The sequence below is a fragment of the Haliotis rubra genome, unplaced genomic scaffold, assembly GCF_003918875.1.
Source record: "Haliotis rubra isolate DU_JTF1 unplaced genomic scaffold, ASM391887v1 Scf539, whole genome shotgun sequence".
NCBI classification, from domain to species: Eukaryota; Metazoa; Mollusca; class Gastropoda; order Lepetellida; family Haliotidae; genus Haliotis; species Haliotis rubra.
The window spans coordinates 21,254-38,644 of record NW_025767234.1 but is presented as its reverse complement, the minus strand read 5'-3'; the positions used below and the strand labels follow the sequence as shown (position 1 = coordinate 38,644).

The 17,391-nt window shown below is 42.7% G+C and overlaps 1 long non-coding RNA gene across 2 annotated transcripts in view; it reads left to right on the top strand.

Annotated features, from left to right (window-relative positions):
* The first annotated feature begins 637 nt into the window (after window positions 1-637).
* LOC124253326 overlaps window positions 638-17,391 on the top strand; it is a 29,583-nt gene continuing 12,829 nt past the window's right edge. Inside the window, exons 1-2 of one of the 2 annotated variants that reach the window (XR_006892183.1) lie at window positions 638-735; window positions 10,209-10,319. This is a non-coding gene — a long non-coding RNA (uncharacterized LOC124253326). Of the gene's footprint in view, window positions 736-7,854; window positions 7,952-10,208; window positions 10,320-17,391 lie in introns of those variants that run through there. The other variant, XR_006892184.1, reaches the window with a different exon arrangement.

Sequence of the window (17,391 nt, the reverse complement as noted above, 5' to 3'; positions counted from 1 at the left end):
AGCCTCTCTCTCTCTCTCTCCTCTCTCTGCCCTCTCCTCTCCTCTCTCTCTCTCTCTCTCTCTCTCTCTCTCTCCTCTCTCTCTCTCTCTCCTCTCTCTCTCCTCTCTCTCTCCTCTTAGCCCTCTCTCTCTCTCTCTCTCTCTGTACCTCTCTAGCCTCCCTGCACCCTCTCTATCCTCCTCCAGCACCTCTCTCTCTCTCTCTCTCTCTCTCTCTCTCTCTCTCTCTCTCTCTCTCTCTCTCTCTCTCTCTCTCTATCTCTCTCCTCTTAGCTCTCTATCTCTCCACCCCTCTCCAGCCTCTCTCTGTACCCTCTCTCTCTCTGCCTCTCTCTCTCTATCTCTCTCTCTCATCCTCCTCTTAGCCTCTCTATCTCTCCCTCTCTGCCCTCTCTATCTCTCTCTGTACCTCTCTCTTTTCTCTCTCTCTCTCTCTCTCTCTCTCTCTCTCGGTATCTATACATATATGTGTATGTATATGTATGTATGTATGTGTGTGTGTCTGTGTATATATATATATATATATAGCGAGAGAGAGAGAGAGAGGAGGAGGCTTGTCTGTTCCCAGTATCAACTATTAGTTTTAACCAGCTGGCATCACTTTTCACAACATCCTGTGACGTCACACAATCACACAACCGTGCACGGCTATGCCTCTCAACGTCTGTGTCTGTTATTCTGTGTACTGCGCCAGGCAAATCGACTGTTTTCACGGTTAAAATCTACTTCTTACAGGTATGTTGCCAATCACGGCTAATGGACACATTTTTTTATCCACAACTGTTTTCATACTTCCTGCATACAACCTTTCCCTAACGACACTAACGCAGCTAACACTGGTCGTGGCGTATGCTGGCCGACTCGTATAAGAGGCATCCAGGGTGCATCACGATGTCGATTTCTGAATGCATGTCACTTTGTAGCCAACCAAGCGAATAGGTTTTGTGTGCAACATGTGGACGGTTTGTCCAGATTTCAGCACTGTGCACATTATACACTCAGCAAAAACTGTCCTGTTTTTAAACAAACATCTATTAATCTGTTTCTTTGGCTTGGCACCGGTGTGTTGACAAAGGAGCACATTTTAGCATTGGATACAGGCTTTTTAGCCTTGACCCAAAATATTAAGGTCGGGGTGACACTGGGTTAGTTTCATCCTTGTTCAATCTGACAAAAGACGCCACCACCAGTGTTATTTCCGCTCATAAAAGCAGGAAACGGCCACTTTGGGCAATTACCTAAACACCTAGTGACCCATGACATATTTCTTGTGATTAAGTTGTCACCGGCTCGCATAGCTAAATTACATAGCGTTCACTGACATGAATGCTATGTATCTTAGCTACGGCTCGCAAAAACGATCTAGGTACGGTGTTTTCAGACCGCGCCGTCCTCTCAAATGTCTGTCTTCCGTCGGTACTCGGCAAACTCCGGGGTAGTCGTCCAGCGTTATTGCATTCATTGCTGGAGAATTGGTGACCCGTAAATTTTATTCTCTAGCCCATACGGCTGGCTATCGAATAGATCATAGAAATCGATTATCGTTACTTAAATATCGATCGATTATCGATAAATATCGGAGACGTATCTTTGACCAAAATAGTCAGAAAGAAATGAATACATTTCACATTACTGGTAAGCGGTGACATGTTTTTGCATGGATTATTAACAAGCAGCGTCTTGAACATAATTTAGATGCAGACCATGAATAAAGTCCTAAGCTTGTACATTTTGTGAGTAAATTGAGTAAATATACGATATTATCGTTAACACAATTTTCATATCGATTATATTGGCAATATTCCAGCAATATCAGCAGAAATGGCTTCACACAGTGTACCCATGTGGGGAATCGAACCCAGGTCTTCGGCGTGTCGAGCGAACGCTTTAACCACTAGGGTACCCCACCGCCCATGAAGTGAGGTGAGGTGAAATTGGATTTGCTTGAAATTGGTCGTGCTTGAGAATATTTCGCTCATATGACGACGTGCATGCGTGTGTATGTGTATGTGCGGCTGCTTGTACTTACCCAGACTGAAGCTGGTTTTATAGTGCTAGCCTACTGAGATACCAAGCCGCAGTGAAGCATGATTATATCCCACTCAGGCACATTATACTGACTCCGAGCCGACCAGTCCTTGTACCCATTAATGCCGAACGCCAGGCAGGGACCAACAAGTACCATATTTTAACGTCTTCTGGTATGACGCGGCCGGGGATCGAACCCGCGACCTTCCGCTCTCCGGGCGGACCCCTCTAACCACTACACCACGGAGGCGGTCGCCCATGAAATAGTGAGACATTATGTCAGGTTACACAGGGAGTGAATATAGTCTACTAATTTAGTTCAACAACTTTATCCGGGGAATTGAGGGTAATATTTTACATGTATCGGAATGTTATTTATAGCTCCCAACCTATTGTCACTAAGCACAGCGTTCCTTATGCTAAGTTCATGTCTCAGTGGCAAAGTGGTTTACGGCAAAGAATAACGTCAAAAGGTGGTTTGCAAATAGAAAACTGAAGATAGGTTCAATTTGTTCGTACTACGTTTTCTTCAAAGCTAGCCACCCTTAATAATATCAGACTATCAATGTACAATGTTGCGAAAGACAAATGTGCAGATTTTCCAGAAGGGATGCTTATCAAACGAGTAAAGCGATCGGGACAACTGAAAACTGTTCCAGAAAAGTACGCTTCTGATGTGTACCTGCTGTATAGATACATACGTGGATCTGTGCCAGCTCATGTGATACAGAGTGAAGTCATGAGTAAACAGAAAACTCGATCAGATGATTATACTGATATGGAGAGCTCAGACAATAACTTGAATAATAAGGACACGTTAGCTCGTATGTTCACTAAACTTATGTGTTTTCACGAAGATATGCGTGAAAACTTCATGGATTTAAATGAGAACCTGCAAGATTTCAAGTCTAAGTATGAGAGCGACATGCGGGATATGATAGGGGTCCTTGAACACAAGAATGATGAAATCAAAATATACCACAGTGAAGTCCAGAAGCTCAAAGGCAATGTAGACAAATTGAAATCTGAAATCACTACATTAAAGAGTGAAATCGAAAGGAAAGATATCGACATTAAGGACATGAAAGACACTATAAACACAGCAATAAATGGGATAAATAAAACAACTTGTGCAATTGATGGCAAAATTGACTGTATGAATACCAGAAATAAGCTGCTCTATTCAGAGGCAGTTAACAACCCAAGCTATGGTAAGACCACATCAAGGCCAGTCATTGCTGAAGGCCAATCAACTCCAAGCCATGATTTAACACACCGTGCAGTACAAAACAGCAGAGTCCCAGTCTGCGATGATATCCATCCACCACCAAGCTCAGAAGACAGCTTACTTCTTCTTGATGATAGTCCACCCCACGAGCACGTGCCAGACACGGATGACTCTTTCGGCACGAGATACAAGCCAACCTTAACCCAAGACAATACATCTAATCAATCTAAGAAACAACAGCAATCAAGGTCTGTGAGGTTTAACAATCAGTGGAGACGATCCTTCACAGGTGTGGCTAAATACAAAAACAGGCGACTCGTCATGTCATATGTGAGAGCAGACGAATCTTTTGACATAGTGAAAGATGCTATCGTTGACTACGCCAAAGAACGGGGTGTGACCATTACGAATATAATTCTCCTGCGACATTGGGAAGGCTCTAACCCGACCTATACCATCCGTATTGCAGTCCCTGTACAGTGTGCCAAGATAATATTGGACGACAACACATTCTGGCCAGAGAACGTGAACTGCAGAGAATGGGTTCCCCGGAATACATGGTACTCTAATGATAAACAAGGCGAGAGTGAATATTAACCATGATGCCTTATCTTGCAAGTCTGACCATCTATGGATGTACACTGATGACCGTCGTTAACCTAGCGACATGGAACATTCGTGGTATCAAACATGGAACGTCTGAGCTGTGCAATAAACTCGACGTATGTGACGTCGTGCTTGTTACAGAGCACTGGCTAGACATGGAAAATTCACAGTCTCTGGAGACACTACATGACAAATTTAATGTGTATTCTAAATCCAGTTGTGACTCTAACCAGCACCAACGAGGTTATGGAGGTGTAGCCATGTTTGTACGGAAAGGTGACTGGTGTAAAGCTACTCTTATTGACACCCACCACAGCCGCCACGTACTGTGTATCAAACTGCACATCTTTACCAGCCATGTGTATATACTTGGGACTAGACTGCCATCGACAAATGTCCTTGACAGTGTGTACTATGAAGAACTGTACTATGTTATGGAACTTTATGATATTCTCTCTCAAGAATACCCAACATACCTCCTAGGAGACTTTAATACTGATATCAGTCATGGTATTAATATGAAACCCAGGGCTAGGTGCCTCTTACGACTGCTTAGCGAACGTCACCTTTATTCTGTGGTTCCACTTGACGAGTCAAGGTACACTTTCCATAGTAAATGTAACAAAGTAAAATCATTAATTGACTATGTCTTTGTAGACATTGATTCACTAAGCAGTGTAACTGGATATGTCATTGACACTGGCATCCCATATAACATCTCGGATCACCTACCAATACTTGTCTGTATACTTCTTCCTGTACATGTTGGGTACTATCATGGAAAAACTTAAACTGGACTAAAGCAAGTGAAACTGACCTAATGTTATATCGATATGAAACAGAAAACTACTTTCGTGGAACTGAAATTAACAATGCTCACTTTGATAACAATGTAGACTACATCGAATACTATTGTGATTATATCACAGGCTCCTTACATGCTTCTGCTGCCGGAAGTATTCCATCCACACGCTTTAGGCCATTTCTTAAACCTTACTGGAAGAAAGATGGTCTTAATAATCTGCATAAAGAAATGCGAAATTGTCGCCGTCAGTGGGTTGCAAATGGTAAAGTTAGAGATAAAAACGATGCTGCCTATGCAAAATATAAAGAAAGTAAACGGCTATTTCGTAAGAAACATCGCCATGCAAAACACCAGTTAGCTAAAATAGATTTGATGAAATCTACGAAGCAGCAGAAGTAGATGTTAAAGAATTTTACAAAACTACAAAACGTTACAAACGCTGCAAAGGTAATATTGAAAAACTTTACCTATGATTCTCAAACTTGCTACGAGGGAAAGGATATTTGCAGTCTGTTTGGACTTTATTTCCATTCACTAGCTACTCCTTCCCCTGATGTAAAATGTGACTATGTACATGCTCAGAATGTGAAAGAGCAAATTGCTAATATTGAAACAAGCGATGACATGCACAACGACATCGGTTCGCCATTGCACTGTCCATTCACTGAAGATGAAATCCATTGTTCAGTAAAACGACTAAAAGTACGAAAGTCGCCTGGTCCTGACGGTATAGTGAATGAGCACATAAAGAAGGCTGGTAGATCGCTGCTGCATCATATTGCCTTACTATTCAATGCCATTATTACGTTTGAATACATTCCTAAATCATTTTCTATAGGTCAAATTCTTCCAATACACAAGGGCAACGGTAAACCAAAACATGACCCTGCCAATTATAGAGGAATAACCATGACTTCTGTGTTAAGTAAACTCTTTGAAAGACTTCTCCTTAACAGAATAGAGTCCTGGATAGATACTAAGATAGAATTTCCCCATCCTCTGCAATTTGGATTTAGGCGTCACTATGGTGCTGAAACCGCCGTACTGACATTAAAAGAAAACATTGCATATTACAATGAAAGGATATCGCCTGTATACTGTGCATTCTTAGATAATGAAAAGGCATTTGATCGGGTGTGGCTTGATGGCTTATTTATTAAACTGTATGATATTGGAATAACGGGTAAACTATGGAGAATATTAAGGCTCTCCTATAGCTCCATGAAATCATTTGTATGCTTTGAAGGGTATAAATCGGATACATTCCCGTCAATCAAGGAGTAGGCCAAGGTAGAGTAATGTCCGCCTGGCTATTCACATTATTTATTAATGACCTCCTATATGAACTTGGGAATTCAGATTCTGGCTTAATTTTGCCATGGGGTAAATGCCCTGGGATTCTTCTTGCTGATGACACTACTCTGATGAGTTCCTCTACCAAAGGCCTGCAAAATCTTCTCGATGTCGCTAAAAACTATGCTCATAAATGGCAGCTAAAATATAATGTAAGCAAGAGTGCGGTTCTACACTTTGAATGCTCAAACAATAACGTTAACATCAGTAATGTATTAATTGGTGATATACATGTTCCACAAAGGAAATCTATTAAATATGCAGGTGTATATCTCAGTACAGATAAATCATCACTTGAACGTACAAAATCTGCATGTGAAAAGCTACGAGTACTCATGAACACTAATCATAATAATGGATTGTATTTTGGAGGTCTTAACCCAATATCTGCAGCACGTATCTGGGAGAGGGTAATCTTATCATGTGGCCTCTATGGATGTAACGTATGGGGTAAACTTCCTCTTAAAGAGTATGAAATACTTGAAGTTGTACAACGACAATTTTGTAAAAAAGTTCAGGGACTACACAAGCGCACTCCCAGTATTGTTGTATTGGATTGTATCGGTATCATGCCACTACAGTATTACATAGATAAAGAGCCCTCTACCTATTAGGAAAGTTATGTAATGCAAAGTATAACTGTGTTTTTAAAGTAATGTTTCTAGTTCGCCTTGGTCAATTTATGTGTACAGATAGCTCTACATGCAATGTATATAGTAGAAAATCCCCGATATACAATATGCTGCAACTTGTACATAAGTATAACCTAAACGATATACTAGCTAACTATGTCAATAATGGTCAATTCATCAGTAAGAAATGCTGGTCCAATGCCGTAAATGATGCTACTAAATCTCATCGAGAAAATCTATTTTATGTTCATCTTAATTCAAGACTTAGTCTGTCAAGATATATCAATATAAGATCAATAATGAACACTATCTCTGGATGCTAGCTGCAGAGAAGAACGACCAGTTAATTGATATTGCAAGACTTGTATACTATGGATCAGCTGAAATTGTTTCAAGAGAATGTTCATGTAAAACTGTCGCCAATGATATTGTAAAAGCACGTGTTTATGTCATGTACGATAAATATGAATGACAGAAATGAACTTTTAACTCCATATGTGATATTCTGGATGTAGAAACTTTTGTTAAGATCTGGGATCAAGATGATGATGTTATTCTTGCATTTTACTTGGTGGATGTCCAATTGCGTGCATAATGGAACTAGAAAGAGATGTATGGGCAAAAGTAATAATTAATGTAAGCCATTTTATAAGGAAATGGCGATACTTGCTAAAACACTTGTATGTATATGAACATTTGTGACTCTATCAATAACCTATCTTAATCATTTGATGTAAAATATATTATCACCACACATTGTAATCTTCATTCAGTTGGAGGAAATAAAGAATATCTATCTATCTATCTCTGTACCTCTCTCTTAGCCTCTCTCTCTCTGTACCTCTCTCTTACCTCTCTCTCTCTCTCTCTCTCTATCTCTCTCTTAGCCTCTCTCTTAGCCTCTCTCTCTCTATCTCTCTCTGTACCTCTCTCTCTATCTCTCTCTCTATCTCTCTCTCTCTCTCTCTCTCCTCTCTCTCTCTCTCTCTCCCTCTCTCTCTCTCGGTATCTATACATATATGTGTATGTATATGTATGTATGTATGTATGTGTGTGTGTATATATATATATATATATATATATATAGAGAGCGAGAGAGAGAGAGAGAGGGAGGAGGCTTGTCTGTTCCCAGTATCAACTATTAGTTTTAACCAGCTGGCATCACTTTTCACAACATCCTGTGACGTCACACAATCACACAACCGTGCACGGCTATGCCTCTCAACGTCTGTGTCTGTTATTCTGTGTACTGCGCCAGGCAAATCGACTGTTTTCACGGTTAAAATCTACTTCTTAGAGGTATGTTGCCAATCACGGCTAATGGACACATTTTTTTATCCACAACTGTTTTCATACTTCCTGCATACAACCTTTCCCTAACGACACTAACGCAGCTAACACTGGTCGTGGCGTATGCTGGCCGACTCGTATAAGAGGCATCCAGGGTGCATCACGATGTCGATTTCTGAATGCATGTCGCTTTGTAGCCAACCAAGCGAATAGGTTTTGTGTGCAACATGTGGACGGTTTGTCCAGATTTCAGTCACATTATACACTCAGCAAAAACTGTCCTGTTTTTAAACAAACATCTATTAATCTGTTTCTTTGGCTTGGCACCGGTGTGTTGACAAAGGAGCACATTTTAGCATTGGATACAGGCTTTTTAGCCTTGACCCAAAATATTAAGGTCGGGGTGACACTGGGTTAGTTTCATCCTTGTTCAATCTGACAAAAGACGCCACCACCAGTGTTATTTCCGCTCATAAAAGCAGGAAACGGCCACTTTGGGCAATTACCTAAACACCTAGTGACCCATGACATATTTCTTGTGATTAAGTTGTCACCGGCTCGCATAGCTAAATTACATAGCGTTCACTGACATGAATGCTATGTATCTTAGCTACGGCTCGCAAAAACGATCTAGGTACGGTGTTTTCAGACCGCGCCGTCCTCTCAAATGTCTGTCTTCCGTCGGTACTCGGCAAACTCCGGGGGTAGTCGTCCAGCGTTATTGCATTCATTGCTGGAGAATTGGTGACCCGTAAATTTTATTCTCTAGCCCATACGGCTGGCTATCGAATAGATCATAGAAATCGATTATCGTTACTTAAATATCGATCGATTATCGATAAATATCGGAGACGTATCTTTGACCAAAATAGTCAGAAAGAAATGAATACATTTCACATTACTGGTAAGCGGTGACATGTTTTTGCATGGATTATTAACAAGCAGCGTCTTGAACATAATTTAGATGCAGACCATGAATAAAGTCCTAAGCTTGTACATTTTGTGAGTAAATTGAGTAAATATACGATATTATCGTTAACACAATTTTCATATCGATTATATTGGCAATATTCCAGCAATATCAGCAGAAATGGCTTCACACAGTGTACCCATGTGGGGAATCGAACCCAGGTCTTCGGCGTGTCGAGCGAACGCTTTAACCACTAGGGTACCCCACCGCCCATGAAGTGAGGTGAGGTGAAATTGGATTTGCTTGAAATTGGTCGTGCTTGAGAATATTTCGCTCATATGACGACGTGCATGCGTGTGTATGTGTATGTGCGGCTGCTTGTACTAACCCAGACTGAAGCTGGTTTTATAGTGCTAGCCTACTGAGATACCAAGCCGCAGTGAAGCATGATTATATCCCACTCAGGCACATTATACTGACTCCGAGCCGACCAGTCCTTGTTGTACCCATTAATGCCGAACGCCAGGCAGGGACCTACAAGTACCATATTTTAACGTCTTCTGGTATGACGCGGCCGGGGATCGAACCCGCGACCTTCCGCTCTCCGGGCGGACCCTCTAACCACTACACCACGGAGGCGGTCGCCCATGAAATAGTGAGACATTATGTCAGGTTACACAGGGGAGTGAATATAGTCTACTAATTTAGTTCAACAACTTTATCCGGGGAATTGAGGGTAATATTTTACATGTATCGGAATGTTATTTATAGCTCCAACCTATTGTCACTAAGCACAGCGTTCCTTATGCTAAGTTCATGTCTCAGTGGCAAAGTGGTTTACGGCAAAGAATAACGTCAAAAGGTGGTTTGCAAATAGAAAACTGAAGATAGGTTCAATTTGTTCGTACTACGTTTTCTTCAAAGCTAGGGGCGGTGGGTTAGTCAAGTGGTTAAAGCGTTCGCTCGTCACGCCGAAGACCCGGGTTTGATTCCCCACATGGGTACAATGTGTGAAGCCCGTTTCTGGTGTCCCCGTGATATTGCTGGAATATTGCTAAAAGCGGCGTAAAACCAGACTCACTCACTCTTAAAGGTTACTCTAAAGATTACATACTCCAAGGACAGAGTTCATTATCAAATTGTGCTCCCTCAGTGAATAGAATGCATCGGTGTAATACTTTTCATTGCTTGAGGGGGGTTACGACAAAGAATTAGGTCAAATAAATTAGGTTGCAAATATAGAGGTGAGGTGGGGTGAGGTTGGGTATCGGGCACAGGCAACCGGACATTCCTTGTGTTAAAATATTAATGCCAAGCGCAATGTAACAAGACGTACTATCATGCATATTTACTTAGGTATTGTCCAGCCAGGCCATCACACCACTGATTGTCCACTCTCCGGGCCAGTCTCAAAGCCAGTCGTCAACCCATTCAGCCTTTGCCGACTTGTGTACGCCTCTGACAAGTGTATGTACTGTGTTTTGATTAAATGCCACTCTGTGTTGCGTCTGTATATTTACTGTATAGTACGGAGTTCATTATCTGCTTTGCTCCCTCAGTAGACTGAACGCTTGGATGTTCGAGGAGGCTGTAGGTACAGGGTTAGTCTTGAGAATCACAGAGGTCACATCGTCTCTGCGCTACCGTAGTTTAGGTGTGAGTGAGTATAGTTTTGTGCCGCGTTTTGCAATATTCCAGCAGTATCATGACACGACATTGTGCCCATGTGGGGAATCGAACCCGCGTCTCCGGCGTAACGGGCGAAATCTTACGCCACAAGACTACCTCACTGCCTCCGATGCCAATGCCGATGTTGATGACGTTTCGACACACGATGGTCTGTTCGCATAAAATAGTATCGTTATATACACTGAAAAGGTTCTCGTATTCTGACAATAGCCACACATCTGACATGGTAGTTTTTACCCGCTGCTTGATTTACATGACCCTTCCTCTTAGAAGACATATCTATGACGTGATAGACTATAGGTGGATTTATATGAAACAACAACTGCACTGGTTCGGGTTTGATGCTTAGAACTCCGTGTATTTTGGCAGATTGTATTTTGTGAATATTTTGCACGTGCGACATTCAGAGTCTGTGTATTCCAAAACCATGGGACATCCTATAAGGACAACCTTTATGGATGAACACCATTTATTATTATTCTGTGAGGCCTTCTCTGCCTGCCGAAAGAAGTATTTAAAATGCTCCAATGATACCCCACACACGATATATAATGTACGGTCGTACTTAATTCTAATAATGCTGATATTATCAAATCTGTTGCAATTTTCATAAAACATTTGATGTTCATCCGTAAATCGTATGTAAAACTATAATTTCATGTCACGTGACCAATAGTTGAAATTTTGCATCTTCAATTGTACTTTGGGCCACTGGGCCTTAACTACTGAATAAAACCTGTCTGTCTGTCTGTTTATTCTTCTTTATTCAGGTGATGCGACGTCATACCTGCTTGACAACATACAAGAATCTGTATCAAAACGTCAGTAGTAAGGGGCCAGCGCTTTTCCGAGGTGACGTAATATGCCCTCGGGAAAGCGCTGGCCCAACACCATGACGTCACGGAGGCGATGACCGCCTCCCTGTGACGTCGGAAAAAGACCCACCACCACCATGACATCACGATGACCGCCTTATGACGTCGGAAAAAAGGAGCCCACATGGCGTCATGATCATGAGCTGACCACCCTATGACGTAGGAAAAGACATCACGGAGACGATGACCACCCTATGACGTAGAAAAAAAAAAGGCGCTGACTCACCACCACCATGACGTCACGGAGACGGTCATGAGCTGACCATCCCTGTGACATCACACACAAACACAAATGACGGCCATAAGAATCCGAGTGCGTCCATCAAACTAAAAATAATCTCAATTGCTCTCGCACGCATTTTTACCTAATAAATGCACCATTAGCGTGCCTTTAAATATCTGGTTTGAAGGAGGCTAGGGAATGTCGTACTGTCTATGTAAAGCTCTCTACAATACTAGACCGCAAGGCATACATAACTATACACTCTTAATCACACGACCACCCCGTCTGTGTAAAGCTCTCTACAATACAAGACGGTAAGACGGTGATATTCTACATAAAAACAAATCTGTGAGGTAGAAAACGGCAAAGCAGCAAGAGTAGTACGGAATGTTACGTTCTTTACCTCGTATCGTAAACCCCAAACAGGGACGAATAACAATTTTGAAGGAGGTCTGTAAATGTCGTGCTGTCAATGTAAAGCTCTCTACAATACAAGGCAGCAAAACAAATGTATCAAGATGCTCAAATGTATCAACACGCCCTCCGGTTTATGTAAAGCTCTCTACAATACAACACGGGAAGGCGGTTATATTCTACCAAATACATAGAAGACATCGAGTCGGGCAGTCTATGTAAAGCTCTCTACAATACAAGACCGCACGAGCATCGTATTCTTCATTGTTTAAACCACCACCAAAAATATACCCAGGAGGTAGACATCGTCAACACTTTTTATATAAAACACAACAAAGGCAAGTAAACAACATTTCACAAATTTTATTCGTAAATATGCTTAGATTACATTTTTTACTCACAATTCAGCTCTCAGTTCACAAAGCAGTTCTCATGTCAGTATCAAACCTGACGGGGCAAGTAATTTTCAGGAATGAGCACGATGGGTTGAACCTGTGATGTTCAAAGTCAATGTCATCCTCGGCACACCATTTCCACAGTCGTAATCCACACCAGGCACATGCGACCTTGTCCAAAACACCGGTATAATAAAACCCTCTCCGGGCTAGCTGTCTACCCTTCTGAACCAGCTGTTCAGGCCAGTCCTTAAAAGTAGCCATCCTGTCGTAGCCACATTACATCGTTTCGTGGTAGTAGTTCTGACTTAAATCGACCAGCAGCTTTCTATGCACCACCGATGGTTGTTTTCCACAGGTGTAGTGCCCACGTTGAAGATAATATTTACCATCCAGTGATACATTGTCTTCGTATACATAGTCCGATAAAGTCACTGGCCCCTTCCTCGCATCGGTATCATCCTCACAGCAATCGGACAATTGACCCCTTTCTTCATCCTTCTGGTGTTTAAGGGTATCGTGGCACTGAGACATCTTTGCTATATCGTGGCAGTAGTTCTGGCTTAAATCGTCCAGTAGCTTTCTATGTACTCCCTCAAGTGTCGTACACGCAAGGAAGATGATATTGTCCATCCAGCGATACAGTGTCTTTGTATACATGGTCCGATAAAGTCACTGGCTTCCTAGCGTCGGTATCATCATCATAGCAATCGGACAATTGACCCCTTTCTCCATCCTTCTGGTGGTTAAGGGTATCGTAGCACTGAGACATCTTTGCTGTAGTGAGTGGACACTCGAAAATATACAACCTCACTCTTCGGCTGTCGGGTTCTAACTGACTTCTAGCTTGACGTATCTGGGAGGTCAGTCAGTCAGGGGTAACGACGTGTGTGACATCATCGTCAATCCCTCCGTGGGAGGTCAATCTGTCAGGGTACCGACGTGCGTGACATCATCGTCAATCCCCAGGGGCACACGCTACTCCACACCCCAGGCACTAAGGACCTGTACGCCATCGTCAAAGCCTTGGGTCGTCAATAGCTTCGTTATACAAGCGTGTCGGAGCAAACAGATGAGGGTCTCTGCCTCCGCTGATTAAAACAGAATCCGCCAAGAATACACAACCCTGCCCCTACGCATATTTAGAATTGTTCGAGCATACGTTTCACGCTATCATCATACCATCTGAAAACCATCGAATCGTTCTTAAGCGTGTTCTTTTGACTGTAATGTTTCACTATCTCGTCGTTGGAAATACCCCTAGAACGACAGCTACTGAAATATAAGCAATGGTGTCCGCAAGCTACAGACGATAGGCTCTGCACGCGAACTCTATTGTAGGTATATTGCAAACGACCATATTTTGACACAAAATTGTGAAATTCGACCCAAATTCGCGTGTAATCTATACCGTATGAGCCGTGTATGTGTAATCTACCGGGTGCCTCTATACTTAACGCTAGCCAGTGACTGCCCGGCTCGCTTTTCTTGTCCGTGTTGCAAATAACAGGATAGGATATTTCAATCTTTTCACCCCGCTAAGCATAATACTGCGTATTTTATTACCACACACCTCTTCCAAAGTATCCCTACTACTGATACCACCGTAGTTGTTTTTAAGAAAAGGGTCGTTTTGTCCAAACCATTGTAAATCTCGTCCGTACAACATTTTAGAAGGATATGTAACCCGTCCGTCGTCTACATCAGTGTATAGCAGCATTTCTAAAGTGGTCAAATTCTATGATACTGTCCAGTTCTCTACAGCACACCAACGTCAAGGCTCGGGGCGTTGGCTGCGAAAATTTCAAATCTATGCCCACCTTACCAGAGCTCTTCGGGTACACGTGTGACATGTCGGCACCCAAATCGTGCTATAAATCGAACACAAACAACGTAGTACCGTCTAAAAATTCTTCCAGAGTCACTGTGTGCGTGGAATTTCTCCCTAAACCCCCTGTATTTCTAAACAGCTCCAGGTATGTCTGATACATTCGCGTAGAGTCGGGCTCGAAATTGACGGTATGACATCTTTTACCTACCTCCTGACCGTTCACTTTTACGGCTATTTCAGTCAATCCAAAAGGTTGGAAATTAAAAGGATTTTTATTCGAGACCCCCGCAAAGGATTCGTTGTCGACGAGGCCGAGTACTATTCTTTTAGGGATATTACCCATTATTAAGTGTTCAGAATTATATTCTCTCAAGCCTTGAGGAATGTCGTGTGCCATGTTTTTCACTTGCGCTATGGGATACTTTACAGTGCTAACGCGCGTCAAACCCCTGCTATGACTATCTCTAATGGCAGGTGCTACGTTTACCTGTCTGACATAAAACTCGGCCGATAGTATGTGGCAAGCATACCCGGGTATGCGAGTACCAGCCTGGTCTGTGGTACCGTGTAACATGTAGAAATTATGCGGACTACGTATCAGTTAAATTTTTAAAGGCACGCCATCTATGAGGTATCTATGCTGCATAAACAAATCAGAGTGTAATTTCCCGATGAACTCTACAGGTCTACTGGGGACACATTTGCGTCGTCGTTCCTCGAAAGCTGGGTTTGAATTTCCCTGTCCTAGAGAGAAGTTATTAAAACACCCTGCCTTATCTTTACTGAAATTCTGCGCTACCAAATTGTTGTCTATTTGTGATTGATCGCAGCTCAGCAGTGTTTCAATATACGCCCTGTACGGGTATGTACCCAAACTGACTGTTAATTCTAACTGATTAGAGCCCGCTATTGCCCTTACCTCACGAAATAGAGAATGTAGCGTATTTGTCACTGGTGCGCACACGTCTCTGTGTCTAGTCACCGTTTCCCCATCAGCGCTCAACACATTGTCAGCGACTGTATCGCTGCCATTCACCGTCTTAATTTCACATACAATTCTCAGGTAACATTCGGCCAGGTCTACGTAGCTGTTTATAGGGTTATTGATATCAAACTGTCTGAGCTGTCCACCTGTCTGAGACCTGTAATGGGGCTATATTTTGTCGAAAAAATAAATCCAGCTCACTTTTACCACATTGCACGTGATCCATATCCCCCGACATCATAATTTGAAAGTATGTTAAATCTCTACTAGAATACCGAGCTTCTCTTAACCTTTCTCCTACGCTTCTTTCTTTTCAACAGGGCGCTACGTCCGACGTCAACCGTAGAAATCCTCTGTTCTTTCCTCCGTTTTATTGGTGTCTGAGTACCCGTACTAATTCTCCTGCGCTTACTGTTCGACGTTCCTGTCGCAAATGGTCCCAAAACGCCCGACATTGTGCTTTTAAGTGCCCTACTACCACACCGCCTTATACTTTCTGACGCTTTTGCACTACCCGTGACCACGTTGCCCACAACACCCGCAGCAGCTTTGGCACCCTTCCTCAGTAATATTTTACCCGTCGACTTTAGCAGAGGCATTGCTATTCTACCTATAGTGCGTAATACATTTCGAAGACCAGCACCACCCTGTCCGTAATGTCTACCGACGTACACCGGTATGTGACTCCCATGACTACCGTACATCGTTAGTATGTCACCCCTCGCTTTTAAAATGGAGTATCACCACCGACCGACCGCTAGCAAATGACACGGGTCGTCCGCGATCGTCTCTTATAAGAATAGTCACAGAACGAATCTCGTCAAATTTTAAAGACAAATATTGTATAGGATTTTTTTCGCTCACGTATACTACATCTTTCATCATTTTCTTTTTGATGGGTATCAACGTCAGCAGAGGTGTCAATGTGTGACCGACGATCTGGTCGTCGATAATGTCCGAATAGACGTACATGTTATGGAAAAGTTGTTCTTTGGAGAAATTGGAACACGTATCGGCTACGGGAGTCGTTCTGGGGTCCAGTATGCATACACGGGTGTCGCCCACAGTCTCAGGTACGGTGGTAGTGAAACCCAACATAGAAGCCAGGTAGGGCGACACGTCGAATCTAGGACCACATTTACCTAAAACATGTCTCACCTAGTCAACATCGACCCCCACGAAATCGCTCTCCTCAAAGTCCGAGGCCATGTAAACTAAATCGTCTCGGGAGTACAAATATTTACAGGTCTCTCTAGGCGTTATCAATTCTACATCGATTTCTACCGCCCCCTGCATTACTATGTTTATGATATTCTTCACGCCACGCTTGCAACCGAGCGTTGATGGAACTGTTCATGGTATCTAAGAGTTTCACCATCGTATAATTCCTTTGCGGTAGCATTATCTGTCCCAGAAATTTGGTTTCTAAACCGCATTTATCCTTGACCACCCTACCCTTCTTATACACTCTCTCACGCACGGGGACGGTGATATACGCGCTGAAAGTATTATGAGGAGCGGGTAAATTGTGCCATGTCATGGGTATCTGTACAGTACTAACGCCCACTCTCTAATTATTTTTTCTATCTACCTTCAGAGGGTATGGTAAATCTACGGTGTACGTGTGCTGCACATTATTCGGTCGAGTTTCTGGGCTGACATCGCTAGGTAGTTTAAGGTAAAAATCTGGCGGTTTCGCACCATTACTCATAATGTACAGTCTCGTTCTCCCCTACGCTGACGTTCGGTGACAGGAACAAATGAGTTTGTTGACTTTTTAACAAACCGGGAGAGGTATGAACCGTGTGCGTAGACAGCGATATTTTTAGTAACTCAAACAACGGTTCTTCCACCTTCTTTATATCCTCGGCTAGATCGGTTGGCGTAGTACCTCTCAGAGACAAGTAGCACACGACCAGTACGCATAACAGAATGGTGCGTAGAGGTAGCTTCTTCATGCGCGTCAAGGCCTTTTTGAAGATTTCCTTACCACGTGACTTTCTGGTAGCCATTGGTTGAATTCTATGGCTGGGTATCCCTTCCATCGAACTAGTATTTCTCTTTTACCGGTAGCCTTATTGACCCTTCTCTTCACTACACTATCTACTTTGTACGCCTCCGGTTCTG